Source organism: Centropristis striata, chromosome 9, assembly GCF_030273125.1.
Source record: "Centropristis striata isolate RG_2023a ecotype Rhode Island chromosome 9, C.striata_1.0, whole genome shotgun sequence".
Taxonomy (NCBI): domain Eukaryota; kingdom Metazoa; phylum Chordata; class Actinopteri; order Perciformes; family Serranidae; genus Centropristis; species Centropristis striata.
Genome location: NC_081525.1, coordinates 9,479,877 through 9,496,438, shown reverse-complemented (window position 1 = coordinate 9,496,438; position 16,562 = coordinate 9,479,877). Strand labels below are relative to the sequence as shown.

At 40.2% G+C, this 16,562-nt stretch overlaps 1 protein-coding gene across 1 annotated transcript in view; it reads right to left on the bottom strand.

The window, feature by feature from the left end:
• Positions 1–16,562, bottom strand: part of arhgap39 (Rho GTPase activating protein 39) — a 65,214-nt gene that overhangs the window by 47,801 nt on the left and 851 nt on the right. The gene's annotated exons all lie outside the window — the stretch shown is intronic.

The window sequence follows — 16,562 nt, the reverse complement described above, 5'->3', positions numbered from 1 at the left end:
CCCTGCTATTTTTATGGCGTCGTATTGGCTAAAATGTTGCTATCATTATAATGGGAACAAACATACAGATTAACACAATGGTCATACAATATATGGACATGCTGAGCACTTTAAGTCAAGGTTGTATAACTGACCTTATTATTAGAGATTGAATTCTGCTGTTTGTTCGTTGTGTTAATCCTCCTCTTGTTTGCCTTTAAAGAACCACCTTATTCTTCACCTGGACTCTAAATGAATATACCATTCTGATGCTGAGGACTGTTACATAATGAGCACAACACTCTTGTGAATGGACACTTTTTCATGGAGTGTGGCAAACGGCATCAAACATCAAGGTCACAAAGAAAATCAGGACTTTGAACGTTCTCATTAAGGTTGTGAATGATAAACAGATGGAACCGGATATGCGGTTTAACAAGTGAGAGATACGGCTGCATCGGTAGCAGCCTCCTCAACCGATACAAATTAGCCATTTATTCCTAGGTTAATCGGTTGTAGAGTCATGGATCGGGTATCGCGAGACTTGGAATCGGTTGGCAGCCACACACTTACAGTCTGCGTCAGTGTCTCTAAAACAGCGCGAGAGCTGAGGCTGCTCGCGAAACATTCTCGCGCAACTCCATGGGTCTCTCCGGTCCCTCACAAGTCTCTTATTTTATTATTCTCATTATTTACTTATTTTTATTCTTATTTCTTATCCTTCACTGCTCCTCACTGCTTCACTTAGTCCAGACCACCGGGGACGCGTGGAGAGACGCAGAGAAACGAAGTGAGGAGAGAGGAGACTTTTTAAGACACAAGATGTCCTTCCCTCCGAAGCGTCACGTGAAGTGACGTCCGTTTCTAATCACAGATGGATCAGCTGTCCGTCTTCTTTAACAGCTGTAGACATGCACTAATGATAATAATAAGTGTTTTCTCTGTTTAACAAACACCTGCACATGAATAACAACCTGCAGCGTGTATTTATACTGTGAACTGTGTCCTGCTCAGGGGCACGGGAATGCATTTATATCATTATAATTTTTATTATTAGTTGTATGTAAACAATCCTGGTGATAATTTCATTATTTAATATCCCAGAACATGATTGTGTCCCTTGAACACCGGCCAATGTTTGATTAGGTTAGATGATAAAGGGAAACTGTAAATGACGTCACTCATATCAAACCTACACTCAGGAAAGATCTACTGTTTTTTTTAAAAACTTCAATAGTATCCATAATAAATCTGAATGGGGGAAATAACAGATCATGAAAGGATAAAAAAGCTTCAAGAACTATTTTCTTTATATTATTATAATGTAGAAAGATGTTTGTGGTCATTTTGTTGTTCTGACCCACAATTAAACAGATTTTTAACTCCATGTCGAATCAGAGGATAAATAAAACCTGTGAGTGACACAATATAAAATATCTATAACAAATATTAACCGTAGAATCAAATCAAATCGTATCGTTCTTACACTGTATCGATTCGTATCAAATTGGTCAGTAATAAAAGTATATCATTTTTAAATCTTATCGTAACCTGTGTATAGATGCGAATTTAATCATTTATCACAGACAGATGTGCTACCCTAGTTCTCAGAAACCTTTGTCATTTGCTTGTTTTTGTTGGACTTCTCTCATTCGACCAAATATTGCTGAGTGCTGTTCAAAAGTTTCCAACCAGCATGGAAAATACTTTTTATTTCTGTTTGACATACTATACAGAGGATATAGCTTCTGCAGGCAAGTGTTTAAGTGATAAAATGTTTACCTCATCAACCACATCTGTAGTCTATGTTTCATACAGTGACCTACAAAAAGGTTTTGGAATCTCAACATCAATCTGGTAGCTATTCCTAACCTTTTTCCTAACATGACACTGATTCTATCAGATACAAATATTATACATTTTTCATAAATCCATTCTTACATTCTTAAGTAAAGTAGAGTAAAGCCTATACTATGCATTCTGCTCTCTGAGTTTCCTCAGTAATGACAGCTGTGTGACATAAAGAAGAGCTCTTGTCAAGTAGGAGGGATAACTTAATCAATGATGCTATTATGCTACTGACAATTTTGCTCTGCATCTCATTGGCAACATGTTTGGCTATTTGTGTTGTACAGTAACATGAATGAAACACTTAGCCTATCTTTAGCATCAACTCCTGCAGCTCAATCAGGCTCTCATGGTCTCACTTTGACACTCAGTCATAGCTTCCAATGCATTCTCAATGGCCGCTTTCCAGCTTGGACAAAGCATTTTGTCCTCACCTACTTTATCAATGGTGACAGTCTTGTCTCTCTACTTTTCTGCCAAGACTGAATTTCAAGTTCATCAATTATCATCAATACATTTCACTCAAAAACAAACAAACCAAACAAATAAATGAGTGACTGGATTGAATTGTAACAGCAATGGACACATTTACCCTAACTTGAACACAGTCTAAATACATTTACTGCAGTACTGTACTTAGGTACAAATTCAAGGTGTCTCCATGTGATACTACCTTATCCTTCTATACCCCGACATCGCAAAGGTGCCACGCCCCTCATCAGAGGAGATCTGCTGCACCTCAGCTCAGCTGGAGCTCATTCACAGCTCATCAAGCTCCAGCATTTAAGCCTCACCAGCCCAGCACTAGATGCCAGCTTTTCTTTGTACCATGCAGAACTTTCCGGTGCTCTTCATCGGCTCTCTTCTGTCTCTGCCCTGGTAAACCTGCCCGCCTTCTGTACCTGACTCTGATCCCAGCCTGGGTGTTTCCTGGTTGGATTTTTGCCGTTCCTGTGTTGGTGTCTGCTGCTCCGGCTTCTCTGTGGAGAATTACTCGCTGGCCGTCTCCAGAGTTTTCTGAGGAGCTCAGTGTTCCACCGGCTTCTCCTGCCGACTCGTTGCTATGGCGTGGATGGCCACTACCGAGCTCGCCCTTCCTGCTCGTTTCCCCCGGCTCCGTCCACCTCAGCAGTCGCCCCAATTACAGACTAAACCAGTGTTTTGTCAATTATCAGAGCTTTGCTCAGGACTTGTGTATTTCTCCTCCATTCAGTGAGTCTTGTTACAAGACTGTGATCCTACTTATTGTTTCCTGTATTACCTGCTGTCTGAAGAGAAATAAAAGAGACTCTGCTTTAACCTTCGGCTGTGCTGCATTTGGATTCAACCTGATCCGTGACACTGCTGTCCTGTTGCATCCATAGTGTGGCTGTGGTGTTACATTAGCAACTCCTATCAGTGTACGTTCGACTGGAAGGTGTGTGCCATAATACTGGTATAAATTTTAAAGTGTTAAGAAAAGAAAGTGTCATATACATCCAGGGAGCGGGTCGCGGGGGCAGCAGGCTAAGCAAAGTATTCCAGACTTCCGTCTCCCCAGCCTCCCGCCCAGGCCAGACGAGAGATATAATTCCTCCACCGTGTTCTTGGTCTTCCCTTTGGGCATCCTACTTGGCGGACATGCCCAGAACACCTCTAACGGGACTCGCCCAGGAGACATCCTTACGAGCAACGGCTCTACTCCGATCTCCCTCCGGATGTCTGAGCTCCTCATTCATCGCTGAGCAAAGCCACTCTACGGAGTAAACTCATTTCAGCCACTTGTATCCGCAATATAATTCTTTCGGTCACTACCCAAATCTCATGACCGTAGGTGAGGATTGGAACATAGATGGACGGTTTTCTCTCTGGTTAAGAAATTTCTCTCTCCAACCGTCACAAATCTCGGCATCAAAATGGATCCTTACCTGACCTTTGAGGCCCACATTAAACATCTGTGCAGAAACTCATTATACCACCTCAGGAACATTGCCAATTTCCGTCCCACACTGTTCCTGACAGATGCCATTGTCTCCTCCAGGCTGGACAAATGCAATGCACTTCTAATTGGGATCCTAGCAAAAGCATCCAAAAGCTCCAGCACATTAAAAACAGCGCTGCTAGGATCCTGATGAGAATACAAACACATCACACCCAACCCTCAGACACTACACTACTATCTTCTTGAGGATTCAATAGAAATTGAAATGCCCCCCCACCTCAAAGAAACTCCACGCCATGGGAGACTGGGCATTGGACTGGCCAGTGTTTCAGTTTCATTAGCTGCCATCCTTGTTTTTTCCCTGTTGTTGTATTTATCTTACACTCGACTCTGTAGCACTTCCAACTTTTGCCGAAAATGTAAAGTGCGTTACAAATAAAATGTATTTGCAGTGAAGACACTGGGACTAGGCTGTATCTGCCGTTAGTTCAAGGACTTTCACACAGTTCACACCAGGGTGCCGGCCAGAACACCAACGTAAGGCCAATTAACTTTCAGAGGGTCAAAATGAAGAGGCAGGTGATGACTAGTGCAGGAGCTTTATTTCTCTCTTTGCAGGCAATGAGGTCATGTGTGTTCTTTCTATATCAAAAGAATAATAACAAATGAATAAAGAATAAAGCTATCAATCTCTTATAAGGATCATTACATCACATGGCAACATTTACATATCGCTCACTGTAAACATCCCTTCAATGAGTCGGAGCAATAACAATAACATAACACCTGACATGACGCACACTCGATCAAAGGCAGGTGAGCTAAATGCTATTACTTAAACGGCTTAAACGGCGACCACATGGCAAGTGCTAAAGCCACACATTAGATCAACAGAAATAATCTGTTTGCAGCAACGTAAATACAGTATCAACAACATGTACAGACATACTAATTTTCCATTTATGCACACACCATTTGCCGTGACGTTACTTAACAGCTTAATCCTCACTCTGCCGTCTCACCGGACTACACACCTTTCTGACCAATCGCCGTCAGTTACGCTACAGAACCAGCAGGAGGGGGTCGCTACTATATGAGCTAACCAACACTAAATCCGAACATCACACAACAAACATAATATGTCCCAACTTTGGGGCCTTTTCTTCAGTGTTATTATTATTATTATTATTATCATAACTTAAAAACTTTCAGCTTCAAATTTTCGTGTTTCAATTACATTTCCTTCTTCAAGTTATAAAAAACCTTTGGCCCTGCTTAAGCTCCATATGGACAGGGCCTTATTTAAATAAAACCTTTTAAATAGCATTTCATTTTGACATTTTTGAGTAATTAATATCTTATTATTACAATCTTATAGGCCTAGATTTTGTGGTTTTATACTGTTAGTGTTCTTTGACCCACATATGGAACATAGTAACGCTAAGAGTTTTTACTACACTCAGGGTTTCCCATTAATTACCTGCCAGACTCTAATCTGTCCCAGCCAGACTCTCATGTGCTGCACTAATGTCACATTTCAAGCTACTGAAAGCATTTTTACATGATTTATAATACAAAATTATTGTTCAGCAGAGTGTCTGTCACCCATCAGTCAGTCTAAACCCCTGACCCACACCTCTCTGTCCTCCTCCGAGACTCGCACTTTCACACACTGACAGGCACTGAATTTATCAAGCTGCCCACCACTTTCCCCACTTCAAAACATGATTAGAAACATGCCTACCTGTCTGTATCAGTCCCGACCCCACATGATTGTTCCGTATGCACCGAACTAAATACTATCAACCTGTCTGGGCCAGTCAGAGGTCCAAACACACTGCTGCATTATGCCTTTTGTTAGCCGCAAGCTAACATTAGCTTTTAAAGTGGTTTTATTCACACTAAACTCTTTTGAATAACTTCCTGTCGCTAAATGCATTCTGCTTTCAAAATTAGAGCACAGTGTCGAGACTGTGAAATAAGATGCCTTAAATAAAATATACTTATTCAAATTTAGGCGTTTATGAAACCTCGGACCCCCCTAGCAAGCTATTTTTCAATACTGTCTGGCTACTCCATGTCCTAGTGGAAAGCCCTGTTGACTATGAAAAATGTTATGTGAGGTGTTTGCTCACATTTAGCTCTCAAAGTGGACAAAATTGATCACATTGTTATTAAAATTATACAAAATATTCTCCCCTTAGATGGTTATTTTTTATGATTTGCTAAAACTAAAGTGTCAAGAGTAATTTTTAAGATTTTTTTTTAATCCCACAATTGGGAAATTCAATATCTGCACTTAAATCATCCTTTTTTAAAACACAAGTGACCACACCATGCAAAGAGCAGCATATTACTGCACCCGGGGAGCTGTGTGGGGTGTTAAGTGCCTTGCTCAAGGGCACTTGTCAGTCCTGGGATTCGAACCGGCGACCCTCCGGTCACAAGCCCAATTTCTAACCCATTTTACACTACATTTTAGATTTATGCCTGATTTTTATTATGTTGAACGTTTTTTATTAATTGTACAGAGTAAAAAATCTTATTTTCTCTATATTTTTTCAGTATTTTGTCAAGGATATTGTTATTGCAAAGATACCCTGAAATATCGTGATAATCTTTTAGGGCCATATCGCCCACCCCTAACAAGACTACACAATAGCTAATAAATATGAACATGCCACCCGGGGGGGCGTGAAGTACTTTAAGCTACAGTAGAGAATCAACAGTATTCTAATTGGTCAACATGACTGAAGGCCTGCAGATTTTTCCGTCATTGATAAAAAAAAATCCATCAATGATGGAAAATATTAGAATGACGAGGCCCCTGGGATGCACTACTCTTGGTAATGGAGCTTTAGGGTTGGAAAAGCTGGGAACTGGAGGGCTGCCAGTCAGAGTCTACTTTGTTAATTGAAAAGTGTGATGTAAAATCAAAATCCCAAAAGATTTTCTGAGAAATTTGATTTTGAGTATATACTTGTCATGATCAATTTAGATGCCTTAATCGCATATCGTGATACCTTGATATATGTTATCGCCTGCCCTGACAGGGAAACTAAAGCAGATTTGTAGCCGCATCACTGAGACACAATTAAAACTAAAAAACAAACACAAATAAACCTGATGTCGATCTCCATTTTATACACCCAGTATGGCTTGTTTTCCTTTATTCCCTACCACTAGGCCCACACACACACACACACACACACACACACAGATTTGGGAGCCTCTAGGGGCAGCCCTTCAGACAAACACATTTGCACAATAACCCTATTAGAGAGAGAAAGTGCTCTTTCTCTTGCTCTCTTCATCTGTCAATACTCCATCTCACTGCCCCTCCCTCTCGTCCTCCGTCCACTGTCAATGCCAGTCAATATGCTGCTATCTCTGCTCACTTTTGTATTCTAATTCAAACGGGCTTTGCTGCAGCCATGAGCTATCAGTGTCCAACAATAGCAGCAGAGAGCTCAATAGCTCAACACAATGCCAGATTCATTTTCAGGCAGAAATTGATGGAGGTGACATGATGTACTCAGGAGCACTGCTGCTTCTTCTCCACTGTAGGCCTACAGCCTGTCAATGTTCCCTCATAGCCTTTTCTCTTTTTTTACATCCTCTCCATCCTCGGCCCTCTGCCAACCCACAGACAGGCTCACAGTGATGACATGACATGAAACTGCCATGTTTGAATCATCTGCAAGGGCATACTGCAAGTACAAGTACTTTATAGGGAAATATAGGGCTGTCACGATAATTACTAAATTGTCATATTGTTCTATACATAAAATGGACATGATAGGTTTTTTTTTATGGACTCGGTATATTGTCGTTCACATGTGTGTTTGTTTACATAAGCCGCACTGCTTCTTTCCCTCCTTTTTGTCAGTCAGCCTACTCTCTGTGGGAGGCAGGGCTCACACACACACACACACACACACACACACACACACACACAGTGCGGATTTTAGCCAGCTGAAGCACAGAGCACCTAAGTTTTGTGTGGGAACATTTAGGATTTCAGCCAAATGCCCGAGGATAACCCAGTAACGTCTGCAAGCCGGCATGAGAACAGCAGCAAAGCAAACAAAGCAATACAATGAACCTGGAAGTGTTTTTAAAACGTGACCATCCCACCCAATTTTCTAAACTGGACAAAAAAAAAACACTGTTGGACATGGAGGGGCCCCCGCTGCTGCTGGTTGCTGTATCCCAGAGTCAGGGATCATTCCTTGGTAGGACCCTTCTTTCAGAGTCGGGTCCTCTCGAGGCGAGAGTGCTTCCTTTTACTGGTGTACGCACACATGGAAGTGTGCAGGGGTGCGTCACTGCGTAATTGGAAGGTCCTGCTTAATATTCAGTGGTTCAATTTGAAAACCAGTTCACGACATGATGTGGCTTTGACATGAGCACTCTTCCACATCTTTGTGAAAATGGAAGAAGATACTTTAAAGTTGAATCTCCATGATTTAGCAAATATATTAAATTAGATAATAATTTATTGTCAGCTTTCGCCGAAATTCATTGTGTGGCACAGCCACCCGATTGACAACTGACATCAGGGTCCATTAATTTATCAGTGAGTCAGGTAGTCGGCGTTTTAGTTCCGAGTCCTTAGATCAGTTTTTCAATTTTAGAATGGACTGGTGTACGAAGGATCCCTTGAGTTTGATCTTCCTAAAATGGGGAACGGCATATCTCCTCCGAGATGGCAGCAGTACATATTCCCCATTCAGAACGTGGCCTGGGTTGAATGCAATGTTCCTGCCCAGTCTCTGCAGGCTGTTTTGAAAGGCAATGGCCAATGATTTTTGAACATATATTCAGTTTGTTAAACAGTTTTGATTTTGACGCAACGGACAGACAGTTGTACCAGGCAGTATTGCAGTACTGCAAGACACCAATGATGGTAGAGGTAAAGAATAAAAGCAGAATTTTTTTGCTTGTTCCAAAGGACTGAAGGCATCTGATCAAAAATTCTGTTTTGTTTTGTTGCACACAGACTCCGTGTGATCTTTCCATGTCAGAAGGTGGTTGACTGCTACACCTAGATATTCATAGGAGGATACTTGTTTTATATGTTCGCCTTGAACTGTAACAGGAAAAGGCAATACTGGTGGAGGAGTACCAAACACCACTTCTTCTATCTTTTTTGTGTTAATTAGTAGAGCATTGCCATTACTCCTTTCAAATATAATGAATGGGTCATATATATAGATATACTCTACGCTGGTGCAGACAGGGGTCGCTTGATATCTCCAACAGGGATATCAAAGCTGTGCCGTCGGAGTATTTTAGGATGGACTGATCCGGTTTCATTGAGGTGTCACAGCACTGTAAACTACACTGGTAGGGTTTCTGATATTGGCATTCAGACAGACTTTGATCAATACGACAATCATCGGTATAGAGATTGAAGAGTAAGGCAGAACTCACACACCCCTGGAGGGCGCCGATGGATGTTGTTAGGGCGGACGATAGGGTACTGTTTACCTTCACTCTCTGTACTCTGTTAGTCATGAAGGAGGCATACCAGTGAATCAAATAGGGATTCAATTGTAATTGAACCATTTTTGACACCAGAATGTCCGGCTGGATTGTATTGAAGGCTGATGGATAGTCTAGAAAGGGAACTCCAGCACAGTTTTTATTGGACTTATCTAAATGTTTTGTAATCAAGTGAACATGCCATGACAACTGCATCCTCTGTACCACAGCCCTTTTTGTATGCAAACTGACATGGGTCCAGTTTGTCTTCGGTGGTACGTACAAGATGTTGCAGTAATATTTTCTCCAGTGATTTCATGATCATTGAAGTGAGGGCTATGGGTCTGTAATCTTTCTGTTCTCGCGGACAGGGTGTTTTATATATGATGTTTTCCAAGGCAGGGGGACTGAGCATGTATCTACAGAGGATCGGGCACAGGTCGGATCAAAACATTAAAAAAAAAAACAAGAAAAGAAAAGAAAAAGAAACCTGGATAAGGATATGACTGACGTAAATTAAGACGACCGCCGTCCTCTGCTTCAGAGAGACAGCCTGCGCCGCCGGACTGCAGGTCTCTGCTCCGTGTCACGGCAAACCCATGGATCTAACACTTTTAACAACTGGTTGATCATTTGTATGATGTCCATTGTAAAAGGCATATGAAACAGTGTATGTTTTTATTTATAAAATAAATATAAATATATTGTAATCCATACTATTATTAGTTGTAGTAGTATTTAAACAACAATTTACACGAATAGAAACAAGAAACAGCACTTTTTAACCTTTATATTACAAGTGATGAAGCATAGAGTTGTGGTCGTGAAAGTCCTGAAACAACCGTTGTTGTTGTTGTTTACATGATGCCGCCGCTACCACTAAGCTGTCAGCAGAAAACTGAAAAGGTACCCACGTGGAGGGCTGGAAAATGACCAATCATAAGAGGGCCGGGGTCAGCCTTGGCCCCGCCCCCAATGTGTCAAAAGTCCTTGCTTCGAGCGAGCAGCGCTCCACCGCGAGCGAGCGCTGTTATTTTTTACACGCTCGTGCCTGCCTCTGCTTCACTCGGTTGCTGAATATGTGCGTGAAGATCAAACAAGTGCGCGCGGCAGTTGAAATCTGCGCGCGTGACACGAAATAATTTACAGATGCAGATGTGTTATCGCTCGTGGGACTTATGACTCAAATATGACCCCATAAAAGGCACTACACTTATCTGGTGCATTGGCTTTCTATGTATTTATGCGGCGGAAGGTATTCCTCATCTCCTCTTCAGAGGTGATAATTCTATCAGCAGATGTAGGTGTGACAGGTGCTAAAATTTCTGTGCATATTGAGTTAGTGTTGGAAATGTCAGATTGTTCAAAACGACAAAAGAATATATTCATTTCATTGGCAAACTGAACATCAGTCATAATGGCTTTTGTTGTAGGTGACATTCCTGTCATGGATTTCATGGTATTCCATTTTTTTTTTTATAATTGTTTGTCTGTGTGTAGATTTTGCTTCTCTAAGACTACTTCTTAATTTACTTTTAGTTATTTTCAGTGCTACTAAATCCTTGTCTTTAAATGCCTTTCTTCATGCGTTTATGACCCCTTATATTTCCTTAGTGACATATGATTTATTATTTGGGTAGATAGTAATTTCATTTTTAGGAATAAACTTGTCGACACAGAAGGTAATGTATTCATTCGTAGTAATAGTAATTTTATCTAAAGGCCCTTCTCTAAAAAAGTCCCAGACTATGCAGTTGAAATTAGCTTGCAACATTTATTTGCTCTCATTCGTCCAGAATCCTATAACTCTCTTTTCAACTTTACTTCGCTTTAGTTTTTGTTTTGTAAACCGGAGTCATATGAACAACATTATGTTCTGAGTTAAGTATGGGCGGCCTGACTTTGGATACATAGGCACCAGTGATATTGACGTAACATTCGTCCAGGATGTTGTCTTTCCTCTTTCCGTCGATAACGTATTGTTTAAATCCAGGTAGCACAGCATCCAGATAGCAATGATCCAGGTCTCCTAATACGATGGCAGGTGCTTCGGGGTAGTGTATCTGTAGTTCATGCATACATCCGGCGATGGTCTTTGCTGCTTGTGACGATCTCCCGCTGGGGGGCACATAGACTAAAAATAGCAAAAGGCACCCAACCTCGCAGGGAAAGTAATACAGTCTTAAAGTCATTCTGAGGAGCTCAACGTTGGGGTCGTCACAGATCGTTTGTTTCACTGAGTATGTCCGACAACATTGGTCACGAATGTACGCGGTCACACCCTCTCCACTCATTTTTGTCGTCACCCTGTCCATTCTCACCAGCGTGAACCCGGAGATATCATAGAGCGAGTCTGGCTTAGACGGCGCTAGCCAGCTCTCGGTGAAACACAGCAGACACACCTCGCGATATTCGCAACAGTACCTTGTGTATGTCCGAATGAATGAACTGAACTGGTGTCTCATCGCGCATATCTCCCTAAGGAGATGTGTTCTGTTTCTCTTTTTTTAATTTGACAGTACAGTACAATAAGGTATTTATAAATAACAATAATGGGTAATAGCAGACTGTCAGCCCCTGTTAATAACACATATAAAATGTTTAACTCTCTGAATGATATAGGTATGTATTACTTATCCATAATATCATCAGACTGAATGCAAACGAAGAAAGTAATGGATTGTGTTATTTTATTGCACGTTCTGAATTGTGAGGCAGCCATGTATGTATGGTTCCTTAAGGTTGGTGTGGTATGTTGGAATAATTTTTTAAGTCTGCTTCAGCCTCTCAAAAAACAAGTTGTCGGGGCCGCCGGTGGGCTGTCAGAACTTTAAAAGCTTAAACATTTTCAAGACACTAAATTTATTTAAAAAAATTAAAAATCAAAGACTCACAAGGTAGAAGTAGAAATGACACTTCCAGCTAACTCTTCCTGTGCCACGTAAGACACTGTACAGCTGATTTCACAGGCTGACTAGGACTCCTTATTATGAGCAAACTTAATGTCAAGCATAAAATTAGCAGAGTGCCCCTTTAAAACCAGTTGTATGCAAAGGTCAGTGATTAGATGTGACTTTCTAGTAGAGGGGAGGGAAATCGATACAGCATCGATATTTTGTGTGGCAATATTGTATCGATTCATGGCCGTCACGTATTGAAATTTAGCATTCTGATGGTCGGCAGTATTTTTGCTGTTTTCGGAGGCTGTAGCAGGCTCACTTTTAGGAATATACTGGATATACTAAGGAATTCCAGTCGGGAAGTTGTTGAAACAACGCTGCAAAGTTCGGCTATTTTACGTTTCATTTAAAAAAATTCAGAGCAGCAAAGCTTAAAATTTTGGAAAGTTTGATAAAATGCTGCAGTTGTTGTCGTCCATACATGTTTGATATCAGTTCAGTTCAGTTTGACTGAATACTTTGTTGGTCAGTCTGTCGTTTTGAATCTCATTGTGGAGAAATGAAAAAAACTGAAGTGAGATGAATAGACTGAGAATTTTCTCTTAGTTGAAACAATTCATGATTGAATTTAATTTTGTGGACACAAAATGTAGTTAAACAGTTAAATCGCAATATATTGTATCGCAATACTCACCATATCGCGAAATGCTTAAAATCACAATAATATCGTATCGTAAGTATCGGGATAAAATCGTATTCTGGGGCCGATACGCTGATTCACACGTCTATTATTCAGAGACAGATACTATTTTGATATCTGCTGATATGGGCTTGTAGTGTGAGTTGGCTTTGTAATACAACAGTGTTTTGGATAATAATAATAATAATAATAATAATAATAATAATGTAAAAATCGCAATTTCGTTGTAATATTGTAACTATTTCAACAGGTTGCATTCACCAAAAATTTACCATTCCACCATTACTGCTTTTTATATTGCAGCTCAGTGTTAGTAACAGCTGGTTGATTCAGTTTGTGGGATAAGGTTCCTCCCCCCACCCGAAGCACATAGCTCACAGTCTTGTTGAATACCTGGCCTCTTTATGTCCCTGAGCAGGAGATGCTGGAGACAACACAAGTATATGTGACAGATATGGCAGCAGCTCAGTGGCTTGAGCATGGTGATATGAATATTTCAACCATGTGCTACTGGCACAACACTTAAGCTCAGTGCCCCACCCTACTGCTGGGATCAAATGTCAAGCTGGCTGCCAGACATGTAGACACATGCAGTTTGGAGCCACCATGTGTAGACTGATAGATACATTGAATGTCAGCATTTGTCAAGATAATGTCAAGCACAAGCTTGTTTTAAAAAACAAAACATCAGCTGCTGCTGTACCTTCCACAGAAACAATGGCTATAATATGTCCACTGCAATCACAAAGACTTTAAGGAGAGCTCTTATTAACAGTTTCTTTTATGAGCTATTTTCTAGTGGCCATGCAGTGTACATCATTTCCCAAATCACAGTAGCTCAAAAGACTGGAATGCAATGCAACCACAACACATGGTGAGATGTGAGTTTGGATAGCAGCTGCAATCACACATACAGAACATGAATGCACACCAACACAATGTATACATTTCCAACATAAGTGAAACAACAAATTCAATGAAGGTTGTGAAATCAGGAAAAGTTATGAAACTGAAAGAGCCACCTCCACGCGAATAAAGTGTTTTTGTTATGTTAATGTCCCCTAAAATGTCTGACCTTGACTTTACTGACCTGTATCTGGGAAAAGTTGGTCACATGAGAGACGTTTTTTACATTCCTCTTCTAAAGGGAGAGATGTCTGTCTGTGCACTTCCCAACAAGCACCTCCCAAACATTTGCTGGGCAAGCTAGATTAGCTATGTTACTACCTCAAAAGCCACAAAAGAAACCTGAAACCTTGAGAGCAGAGCGGACTTCAGTACAGAGAGCAGAAACACACTGTAGCATCTTAGCAGAGATGATTGTACGTTTTACTACCAGTACACTGTCAGTCAATACCATTTGCTAACTAATAAAAAAAAAAACATCAAAATGCTAACGAGCCTTATTATTCGGATACATCTATAAGTTGCTGATTTTACTGCACAAAAGACTCCTCATCTGAGTCTGAAGGCTGAACAGTGTAGCTGAATCTTTCCCATGTTGCCTCTAACAGAAGAAAAAAACAGCAGTTTGCGGCCAGCTCACACTGCCCTTTCACCAGTCAACCTAGCACAAGCAGTGGTGGTGGACAGGAGATAAAGTAGATTTGCTTCTTTCTTTTTTTCTCTCTCTTTTTTTTTACTTTTTATGTGGGGGAAACCATGTTAAACAAAATATTAATCACAGCAAATGAATTTGTGAGATATCCGCACAAAACCTGTTGTTTATTGCAAACCAAAGCAAAAACACAATAACCATTATGGGTGTGTCTCAAGCACACTGCCAGTTGCTTAAACCTTCCTCTTGTCACCCACAGCATTTGTTTGTTTGATTGTTTTTTTTGTTTTTTGTTTTTGTTAAGAAACACAAAAAAAGCCCATTATTGCTGCCACAATTTAAAGGCTCCATTACTAATAAATTGCATTAAAAGAAAAAAAATAGAACCTCAAAGAGATTCATTTTACAATAAAACAGAGAAAAAGCGCATCCACATATTGGTGTAGCTGGAACCAGTAAATATTTAACATTGCTGATCAATACATTACTTTAACCAACACTCTTTATATAATAATTTCTTATCATAGACCTTTACCCTGAGCCACCTAGCCATCGCTGATCAACACAATAATTCAAATATAAAATATATAACACTATCAACCAACCTCAGCCAAGACATTAGCATGGTCATGGCTCGACTGACTCGCCTTAAGATTTTGCTGTTATTGCTGTGGATTTCCTTTTCTCTTGAGTCTTGAATGCAACCAATATATATATATATGCTATAAACTAAGCTTCTCACTACAAAACGCAGGTGGTCAGATTTTCTGTGTCTGCTGTGATGCTTTCCTCCTTGATTGTGCAGGCCATGGAAATAGTCCCATTTTTGTCACCAACATAAGAGGCCACCGCTTGTCCAAATCCTGAAATGTATTTCGGAGCCATTATCTCCACAACGGATCCCCCTAGCTGATAATATCTTGATCTGATCACAAAACCAAATGCTATCTCATCACTCAATTATTATTGCACTTGTTAATGGTGATGCCACATTTTTACCAGATCAATGGGTTTTGTTGACTTAGCCTCTGATCTGTGTGAGAGGGCTTTTACATATATGTCTGGATATGTATACTACTCAAAAGCCCACAGGGCAGACCTGCAGTAGTGATTTATATGAGGCCCAATGACCCCTGTAACACAAATTTAACAGCCATCAATTATTAACTCAGGCATATGTACTTTCCTGCTGCTGTCATTGTCTTAATTCAAAATGCAGCTGATTGACTTAAAAGACAATAAACGTAACAGAAAATGTACATTATTCCATTGTTTCCACCATGGCTTTGTGCTGCTACAGCCATCTGCTTAATGCCAAACTCACTTCAAATTCCTGATGTTTCAATTGTTTGATGAGCAGTACAGAGTTTACATGAAAGGGTTACAGGCATCATTAAAATATGGTCTCTCGAATACTAAGATGATTAAATAAACTAAGCAACTCTCTCCAGCACAAGTTGGACAGTGACAGTGACAGTGAAATTATGAGGCTGAAATTATACTAAAATGACTCATTACATTAATTGATATTATATGTACAAATTTCCCACACACAACTACTGATTCAAAAATGGCTGCTAAGATATCGTCACCCTGTTAAAATAATCGCCTCAGTCATTTTTTCAAGTTTTGCAGGACAGACAAAAAACTTCACCAAAAGTGTAACATATGACATTTATTGATCATTTCACTCAAAAAGGATGTAACAAAGGATGGCTATTAGCATAGTAATAACACTGTGTGTAAATTATGTAACTTAAGAGAAATAAATGATTTTTCTGAACATGCCTTTGTGACTTAAGCAAGATATGGTAACACTTTATTTTGAAGGTGTCTACATAAGAGTCACACAAGCCTGTCAGAAACATGACATGACAAGTATCATGAGCATTAATGTTACTTCAAAGTGTCATTAATGTTCATGACACATCCCATGTCATGCTTATGACACACTCATGTCACTCTTATGTAGACACCTTCAAAAAAAAGTGTTACCATATCTTGCTTAAGTCACAAAGGCATGTTAAAAAAATGCCTAAGTCACATTTTATTTTGACTTAGGCATAATAAATCCGCTTAGGTCACACACTTGACATAGGCCATTATCTTAAAGGGGTAAAATCACATGATCTGGTCAACTGAGGATGTAGGCGATTTTAGCATAGGTGG